Source organism: Nomascus leucogenys, chromosome 2, assembly GCF_006542625.1.
Source record: "Nomascus leucogenys isolate Asia chromosome 2, Asia_NLE_v1, whole genome shotgun sequence".
Lineage (NCBI taxonomy): Eukaryota > Metazoa > Chordata > Mammalia > Primates > Hylobatidae > Nomascus > Nomascus leucogenys.
Window position 1 is genome coordinate 69,949,156 of NC_044382.1, and position 8,389 is coordinate 69,957,544.

The window sequence follows — 8,389 nt, forward strand, 5'->3', positions numbered from 1 at the left end:
AGACTGGCCCCCAGTCCACATCCCTCCCATGAGTGAGGCCAAGGGATGTGCTTGTGAATGGGGCAAGGCCTGCAACTCCAACATAGCTCCCACCAGGAAGACACACCAGCTCCAAGGCTGCAGAGCTCCCTGGGCCTCAGTTTCCCCATCTGTGCAGAGCAGCTGCATCCCAGGGTGCTAGGCTTCTCCTGCCCAGCCAGTCAGTGACTCCAGGAAGCAATGACCTCAATGAGCTGCGCCCGAGGCACTGTGACTGAGTTGTTTCAGAGGCCAGCATGAGGAAAGCTGGCCAGTTACAGGGGCGGGAAGGGCACCCTGGAGGGCAGGAAGAGCCTGGGGCCTGGAAGACAAAGCACCCCGATCAGGGTGCCCTGGGTCCAGCGGCCTCCAGGGATCCGGGCCCTAGAAGGCGGGTGGTGGCACCACCCACTGCAGGTACCTTCTGCCTTCCGGGGACATGAGCTCCTCCCCAGGGGACAGGCCTGTGTCTGAGGGTCATGGCCACTCCTTCTGCCCCGTCACCTCCAGCATGTCCCGACACCCTGGGAGGAGGCAAGAATGGGCAGAGCCTGGGGCCAGGAAACACAACTGGAAACTGGGGTACCTGCACCAAAGACCTCCCTTGGCTTCCCTTTCCCTCAGGCCCAGTCATGGGGTCACCCTTCCAATGGTCAGCGGTGGTAGGGGAGACAGGGACATAAAGGGAGGATGGCGAGAAGAGGGTATCCCTGCGTCCCTTGGGCCCCAGCCACAGCAAGACAGGGGCTCAAAGCAAGGCCAAGGGGGTGGGGGAGGCGGCTGAGTGAACGGCTCAGGAGCAGAGCCGGCTGGGTCCCCTCTTCTCCCCATGCTGGAGGACCCCTGAAGGAGGCCCTAACCTGGGGGACACAGCCAAGGAGCGGTTGGGGAGAACATCCCAGGCAGCAGGAACTGTGGGGGCCAAGGGCAGGAAAGGGGCAGGAGAGAGCCAAGCTGGGGGTGAAAATGTCAGGGGGGCTGGCCCAGAGTGGATGACGGTGACAAACGGCGGGAGTGGGGAGGGAAGTCAGGCCCGGTCTGGGAGGGCCTCACAAGCCAGGAGAAACTGACCAGATGGCTGTGCTCTAGAACAGGGAGGACCTTCTCCCAGGCCCAAGGTCAGCCGTCCCCACCCCATCCTAACACAGAGTCTGCTCAGGTTCATCTCGGCAGCACTGGGCTGTGCTGTGCTCGGAAAATGCCTGTGAAATTGGCCCATCAAAGAGGACAGGCCAGGTGTGGTGGCTCATGCCTGTAACCCCAGCACTTTGGGAGGTCAAGGTGGGAGGATCTCTTGAGCCCAGGAGGTCAAGGCTGCTGTGAGCTATGATCAGGCCACTGTACCCCAGCCTGGGCAACAGAGCCAGACCCTGTCAAAATAAAAACTGAGAGAGCAGGTGGCAGCAGGAAAGCACAGTCCTAGGTGTTCCAAGGAGAAAGGCCACCAAAGAGGAACGGAGCTCTGGTCCCAGACTCACCGCCCAACCCTTCTCCACCCCAACACTGGTCCCTTCTAGAAAGGCTTCCAGGCTTCCAGGGGAGAGCAGGGAACGGAGGGTGCTTCAGCCAAGCAGGTCTGCACTGAGGGTTGGGCAATGCCCTAGCCATGATGTGGCCAGTTGAGAAATCCGTGGGCAGCAGCAGGTCAGGCCAGATGCCTATGGCAAGCCGGGCGACACCGTGCCACTGTCCTTGGTGGGGAGGGGGCCACTGGACACATGAGGGGGCTGGTCGGCTCCCCAGCACACACAGCTGGAGGGGCTCCAGCTACTGCGTGGCAACCTCTCAGCCTGGGCACACCAGTCTCAGATGCCTGGGAAGGGTTTTCACCCAGCTAGCCCTCCCATTAACCTACCTGAGCACTGCCATCAGCCCCATTTTACAGATAAGGAAACTGAGGAACAGAGAGAAAATGATTAGCCCAAGGGATGCAGGTGACAGGGAGGCTGCTCAGCTCAGCCCTGCCCGCCTGCACCACCCAGGCTCCCCCAGGGAGGTCCAGTCTCCCACCCAAGGCAGGACAAGGCAGAGGAGAGCCTCACGACACCGACAGTGACGCACACTTCCACTTAGGTAGTGCCTCCGCTGTGCCAGGCGCAGAATGTGCATCAGCTCGTTTAATCTTTACAACCACCTGATGCAGGGGGTACTTTTACCAACCCCATTTCACAGGTGCAAGAAACAGGCTCCATCCCTTGCTCATCTCACACGCTGTTGGGAGGAGGCAGAGCAGAGCTGGAACCTGTGCCGCTGGACCAGAGCACAGTCCAGTTCTGCCTGGAGGCAGGGGGCTGGACCGGATAACCTCTGGAAGACCCCTGCTTCTCTGGCTGGTGTTCAGATGTGGTCTCCTTCTCCAGTTCCAACTAACTTCCAGCTCTTGGCTACATGTGTCTATCTATCTGTTTATCTATCTATCTATCTATCTATTATCTATCTATCTATCTATCTATCTATCTATCTATCTATCATCTATCTGAGACAGGGTCTTGCTCTATTACCCAGAGTGGAGTACAGTGGCAAGATCTCAGCTCACTGCAGCCTCCACCTCCTGGGCTCAAGCAATCCTCCTGCCTCAGCCTCCTGAGTAGCTGGGACTACAGGCATGCACCACCATGCTGGCTAATATTTGTAAATTTTTTGTAGAGTTGGGGTTGTGCCATGTTGCCTAGGCTGGTCTCAAACTCTTGAGCTCAAGCGATCTGCCCACTTCAGCCTCCCAAAGTGCTGGGACTGCAGGTGTGAACCATGGTGCCTGGCCACACACATCTTTTAAAAGTAGTAAATGCCTCCCTCCCACCCCATGAAAGGCTAGAATGGGCTGCTCTGATACAGGCATCCACTGTGACCCACTCTGCATGCTCCCTCAAAGGCCTGGAACTTTCTCCAGCAAGGTTAAGCGCTGCTCTCTCCCTGGGCAGTGGGAGAGGTGGGAGAGGGGATGCTGTGTCACCTCAGTATGAACAAGTCCACATCCTCTTCCTCCAGGACAGCAGGAGGGAGGCAAGGAGCGGTGCTGAGGGACAGGCCACCCAGCCACCTCTGTGACCCTTGCAATGACAGGGAGTGGACAAACCGCCTACCTCCTGGCTAAGGCACGACCCAACCACACATCCAGGAAAGCACGTGAGACAGCCCACCCTGGCCCAGCCACGCAGAAGGCCTCGTCCTACCCCTTCCCGGGGTATTGTATTTTTTGTAGAGATGGGGTTTCGCCATGTTGCCCAGGCTGGTCTCGAACTCCTGGGCTCAAGTGATCCGCCCACCTTGGCCTCCCAAAGTGCTGGGATCTTTTCTCCTTTTGAGACTCTCCTGTGGCCTGTCCAGAAGCCACACTCCAGCCCACCTTCTACTTCCTGAGCTCTCCCTACACCAATCTCCATGCCCTCAAGCAAACCTCCCAGACCTACTCCTGGCAAAGAGGTTCTGCAATACCAGCTTCACCCTCATCGCCCGGAAAACAGCTGCTAGTAAACAGCTGCTTCTTTCATGAAAACAGCACTAGAAGGCTGGGCGTGGGGCTCATGCTTGTAATCCCAGCACTTTGGAAGGCTGAGGCGGTAAGATTGCCTGAGCTCATGAGTTCAAGTTTGCAGTGAGCTATGACCACTCCACTGCACTCCAGCCTGGGTGACAGAGTGAGATCCTGTCTTAAAAAAAAAAAAAAAAAAAAAAGAGGCTGGGGGTGGTGGCTCACACCTTTAATCCCAGCACTTTGGGAGGTCGAGGTGGGTGGATTATTTGAGGTCAGGAGTTCGAGACCAGCCTGGCCAACATGGTGAACCCCCGTCTTTACTAAAAATACAAAAATTAGCCAGGTGTGGTTGTACGGTACCTGTAGTCCCAGCTACTCAGGAGGCTAAGGGAAGAGGATGGCTTAAGCCCAGGAGGCAAAGGTTACAATGATCCAAGAGGGTAACACTGCACTCCAGCCTGGGCAACAGACAGAGACTCCATCTCAAAAAATAATAATAAAGAAAAATAAGAAATAAAGAAAATACCACCGGAGACGCTACCTCCACAAAGTTCACACCTTCCCTTCTGAGGGCCACAGAATCTGGAACCATCTGAGAGCCTCCCCTGCCCCACACCCTGCACCAGGAGCTGCAGGTAAACCTTGGGAACCCAGGGCCTCTGGAGGTGGGAAGACAGACAACTGGGTGGGAAGACAGACAACCGGGTGGGAAGCGAAGGCTGTGCAGCAAACGCCTTCCTGAGCTGCAGCCCCCCTCAGCCTCCTGCACTTCCTGCAGGGCCAGCACTTGGCACTTCCTCTCAAATTGGCTGGCTTGTCACTTTTGTGTCTTCTTTGGCCTCGTCTAAGACAATAATACAGTCATGACGTCATAATGTCAATGTCCTATTTACAGATTTTTTTTCCCCAAGACAAATACTTAGATTTTAAACGTGTCTTTCCACATACAGGCTAGAACCCCCTGCGATTCCCTGGGCAGCCCGGTCCTCACTCCGAGAAACACCGGTGTTGAGTCCACCCCCCACAGCCTCCACCTGCACGATGGTGACGCTAGTGAAGGCCCACAGTCACACAGCCCTTCCAGACACATCCAGCCCACACTGGCTGCCCGTCCAGGCCTTGGACCCAGGGACCCTGTCATAGTGGCCTGGCCTGGCCCCTACCTCCAGGCCCTCGGCTTCCCACTCCCTGCCCTCCCTTCTCCTCTCCAGCAATGGCTGTCCAGGGAGGAAGCCCCCAGCCACAGATGTCCCTGCCCTTGACCCTGATGTGATGACACAGAGAAGAGGCAACTGCCTCACCCTCTGTGCACACGTTTAGATGAATGCATAGAAAGCTCCAGAAAGACCCACTCCAGATGGCCCACGCGGTCCCTGGGGGATGGAGGAGAGGCATTGTAGGGAAAAGGAAACCAGTCTGCTTTTTGGAGGCATCTTGGTTCCCTGACCCTCAGGCATGCACCCCTTTCAGAGGTTTTGTTTGTTTTTTGTTTTATAATTTCATAAAATTCGTTGAATTGCCCTTCCCTCGCCAATGTTTCCTTTCATTGAGAAAAGTCATGTGTGCTTGTAAATGTAAAATTACACCCTCGAGAAGGAGTGTGGACATTTGAGAGTCTGTGGTTCCTAGAACTGCAGATGGAACAGGCCAGATGTACAACATCCGTGGTCACAACCGCACTTTCTTGTCAGGCTGGGAAAAGCCAGTGACAAGTCGCCTCTAGTCCCCTGTTGAGGGGCCGCCTCTCCCAGCCATCTGCCCAGTAGGCTCCGGGAGCCTCCTACTCCCCCAGCCCAGACCCTGCCCAGTGCACTCCCAGGCCAGGCTGCCGGGTGAGCAGCTTCCCACCCACTGTCCAGCCCCGTCCCCTGGGGCTCAAGCCACTAGGACTGGTGACACTCCATCCCCACACCCCACTTTTACCTGGCTCTCCTCCAGGGCCCCAGTAGCTGGCCAGGGTCTGCAGGGAGGTGGCCCAGCCCCCGCCTGCCCTTCCTCAGACGCGCCCAGGCTCACCCATCCGAAGGCTCCTTCCACGCTACCTAATGAGAGTGAGTCACATCTGGGACCCACCACTTCCTGCTCCGGCAGCGGCGGCGGCAGCAAGGCTAAGGCACAGCCCGCAGCCCAGCCTCTCGGGGTGTGCAGGCCCCCTCCCCCAGCCACAATGCTGCTCTCCGCAGCCTGGGAGCTGCCAGGCCTGGGAGCTGTCAGGCTCCAATGACTTCATGGAAATTTGAAGCTTGAAGCAGGAACAATTTTGAAAAAAAAATAATAATAATAAAAAAAGCACCAAAAACCTCCATTAGAAGCCCCAAGACAACTGTTTGAAGTGGGGAGCAAATGCATCCTTAGTGAGCAATTAGCAATTAGCGGCCTGGCCTGAGCCTCCTGTGGGCTCTGACGCTCACAGACAGGCCCCCCGCACCTTCCTGGGACTCAATTTCCCTATCTATCCCGTCCACCTCTGAGAGGGGCCCAGGAGAGGTCAAAGATCTTCCAGTCCAGCCCACTGCCTCTCCATCTCACCTGCGCTCCCATGCTGGGAGCAGGGCAGGGGCAGGCCCATCCTTGGGGCTCCTATTCCAAAATCAGAGTCCCTGGAGAACCCCAACATCCCTGGGCACCATGAGGCTGGGAATCAAACCCCAGCACCCCTTCTGCTATGCCAGGCCTGTTTCCCCAGTGGGATGATGGGGCGCTCAGTGATGAGGGAGTAGATCAGGAGAGGCTGAAAGGAGGGAGTGAAGACTCCCCAAACAGAAGGGGAGGCCTCCAGCCCGCTAGCCACAGCAGCACCTGGTCCTCAGGGAACCCTTCTGAGCATGTGACTGGCATCCTGGGATTACGAGCGCCTCAGAGCAAGGGTGTACCTCCTCCACCTCCCACATCCAGGGTCAGACACCCCTCTTCTGATCTTCTAGCCCCTGCACCTTCCTCCATCACAGCACCTCTGCGCTGTGACCACTGGTTGCTGGTCTGTCTTTCCTAGGTTATATCCTTGAGGAGGGCAGAGATGGGAGGGCAGCAGTAATGTCAACAGCTGTGTCCCCAGCGTCCAGCCCCAGCCAGTCACAGAGTAGACATCCCACGCATACTGATCAGGTGGAACTGAACACGTTAGGTGCTGTCTGTGTGCCAGGCCCCATGCAGGGAGCTAGCAGGTGATCTAAGGTCTGCCATCTGGTGGAGACAGGCATAGGACTCACACAGGGTTCCAGCCTGCTCCAGAGGCCACAGGAGGGAGTGGGAGACCTCAGGGGAGCCTCCCCATCAGGGTCGCCCTCCCATCAGCAAATGTCTCCCCAGCAAATGTCCCAGAGCAGAGAAGGAACAGACATCATCATCATCAAGAGAGGGGAAAGACAAACCACTGACTAGGAAAAAGTCACATCCTATATGACTGACGAAAGACTCCTCCCTAGCATATATAAAGATCTCCCAGGCCGGGCGCAGTGGCTCATGCCTGTAATCCCAGCACTTTGGGAGGCTGAGGTGGGCAGATCACCTGATGTCAGGAGTTCAAAACCAGCCTGGCTAATATGGCAAAATCCTGTTTCTACTAAAAGCGCAAAAATTAGCCAGGCGTGGTGGCATGCGCCTGTAATCCCAGCTACTTGGGAGGCTGAGGCAGGAGAATCGCTTGAACCTGGGAGGCAGAGGTTGCAGGGAGCTGAGATCATGCCACTGCACTCCAGCCTGGACAACAGAGTGAGACTCTGCCTCAGAAAAAAAAAAAAAAAGACCTCCCACAAACCAATAAGAAAAAGACAAATGGCCCAATTAAAAGATGAACAAGAGACTTACACAGGTACTTCAACAAAGAGGATGCCAAAATGACCAATAAACACATGAAAAAGGCACTCAGAACCATTAGCCACCAGCAAATTAAAACCATATAGAGATTCCACTGTACCACTAGAATGGCTAAAATTAAAATGAAAATACCAAGTGTTGACAAGGAGGAGGAGCAGCTCTTCACTCTTATGTACTGCTAGTGGGAATGTAAAATGGAGCCACCATGATGAAAACTGCCTGGCAGTGTGGACAAAAGCAAACCATATGCTTCCCCAATGACTCAGCAATTCAATCTCAGGTATTTACCCAAAAGAAATGAGTACATGTGTCCACAAATGACTTCTATCCAAGTGTTCAGAGAAGCTTTCATCCTAACAGTCAAACTGCAAACCCAAACATCCTGCAATGAGTAAATGGACAAACAAATTTTCATATATTCACACAACAGAAAATTACTCAGCAGTAAAAAGGAACAGATCACTGCTAACACACAACGTGAATGAATATCCGAGATGGCAAGGAGAGTGAAAGACCCACCCACAAAAGACACATTCAGCACGTTTCCATTTATATGAAACTTCAGAAATGATGAAACTAATCTACAGTGACAGACAGCAAGACAGCGGTTGCCTCTAGGGAGGCCGCTGATTGGAAAGGGGCACACAGGAAACTTTTGGCCACTGAGGAGGTTCTAAATCTCCCTCTGGGTGCTGGTTATACAGGCAAGTGCCTAAGCACACTCATTACCCTGTACACTGAAGGTTTGTGCACTTGCCTGTATGTAAATTACCCGTCCATTTTTAAATGGCTATTGAGGGATACCCATTTGCGTATGCAGGAGGGCATGGTGCTGGATGCTCAGTAGATTCAGGAAACAGAACAGATCTGACCTGGCCCAGTGGGCGAGAGGCTGATGAGACACATGCTCAAACCCTGAGGAAAGCGCAGCGTGGAGATGGAGCCGCTGGGGGAGATATCGGGGGCCAAGGGGAAGGGGCATAGGAGGCAGGGCAAGTCCAGGGGAACGGCAGGTGGGGAGCGACCCACCCTGATCAACATTTCTGCAAGATGATCTCGGCTTGAGAAAAGGGGCGGCTT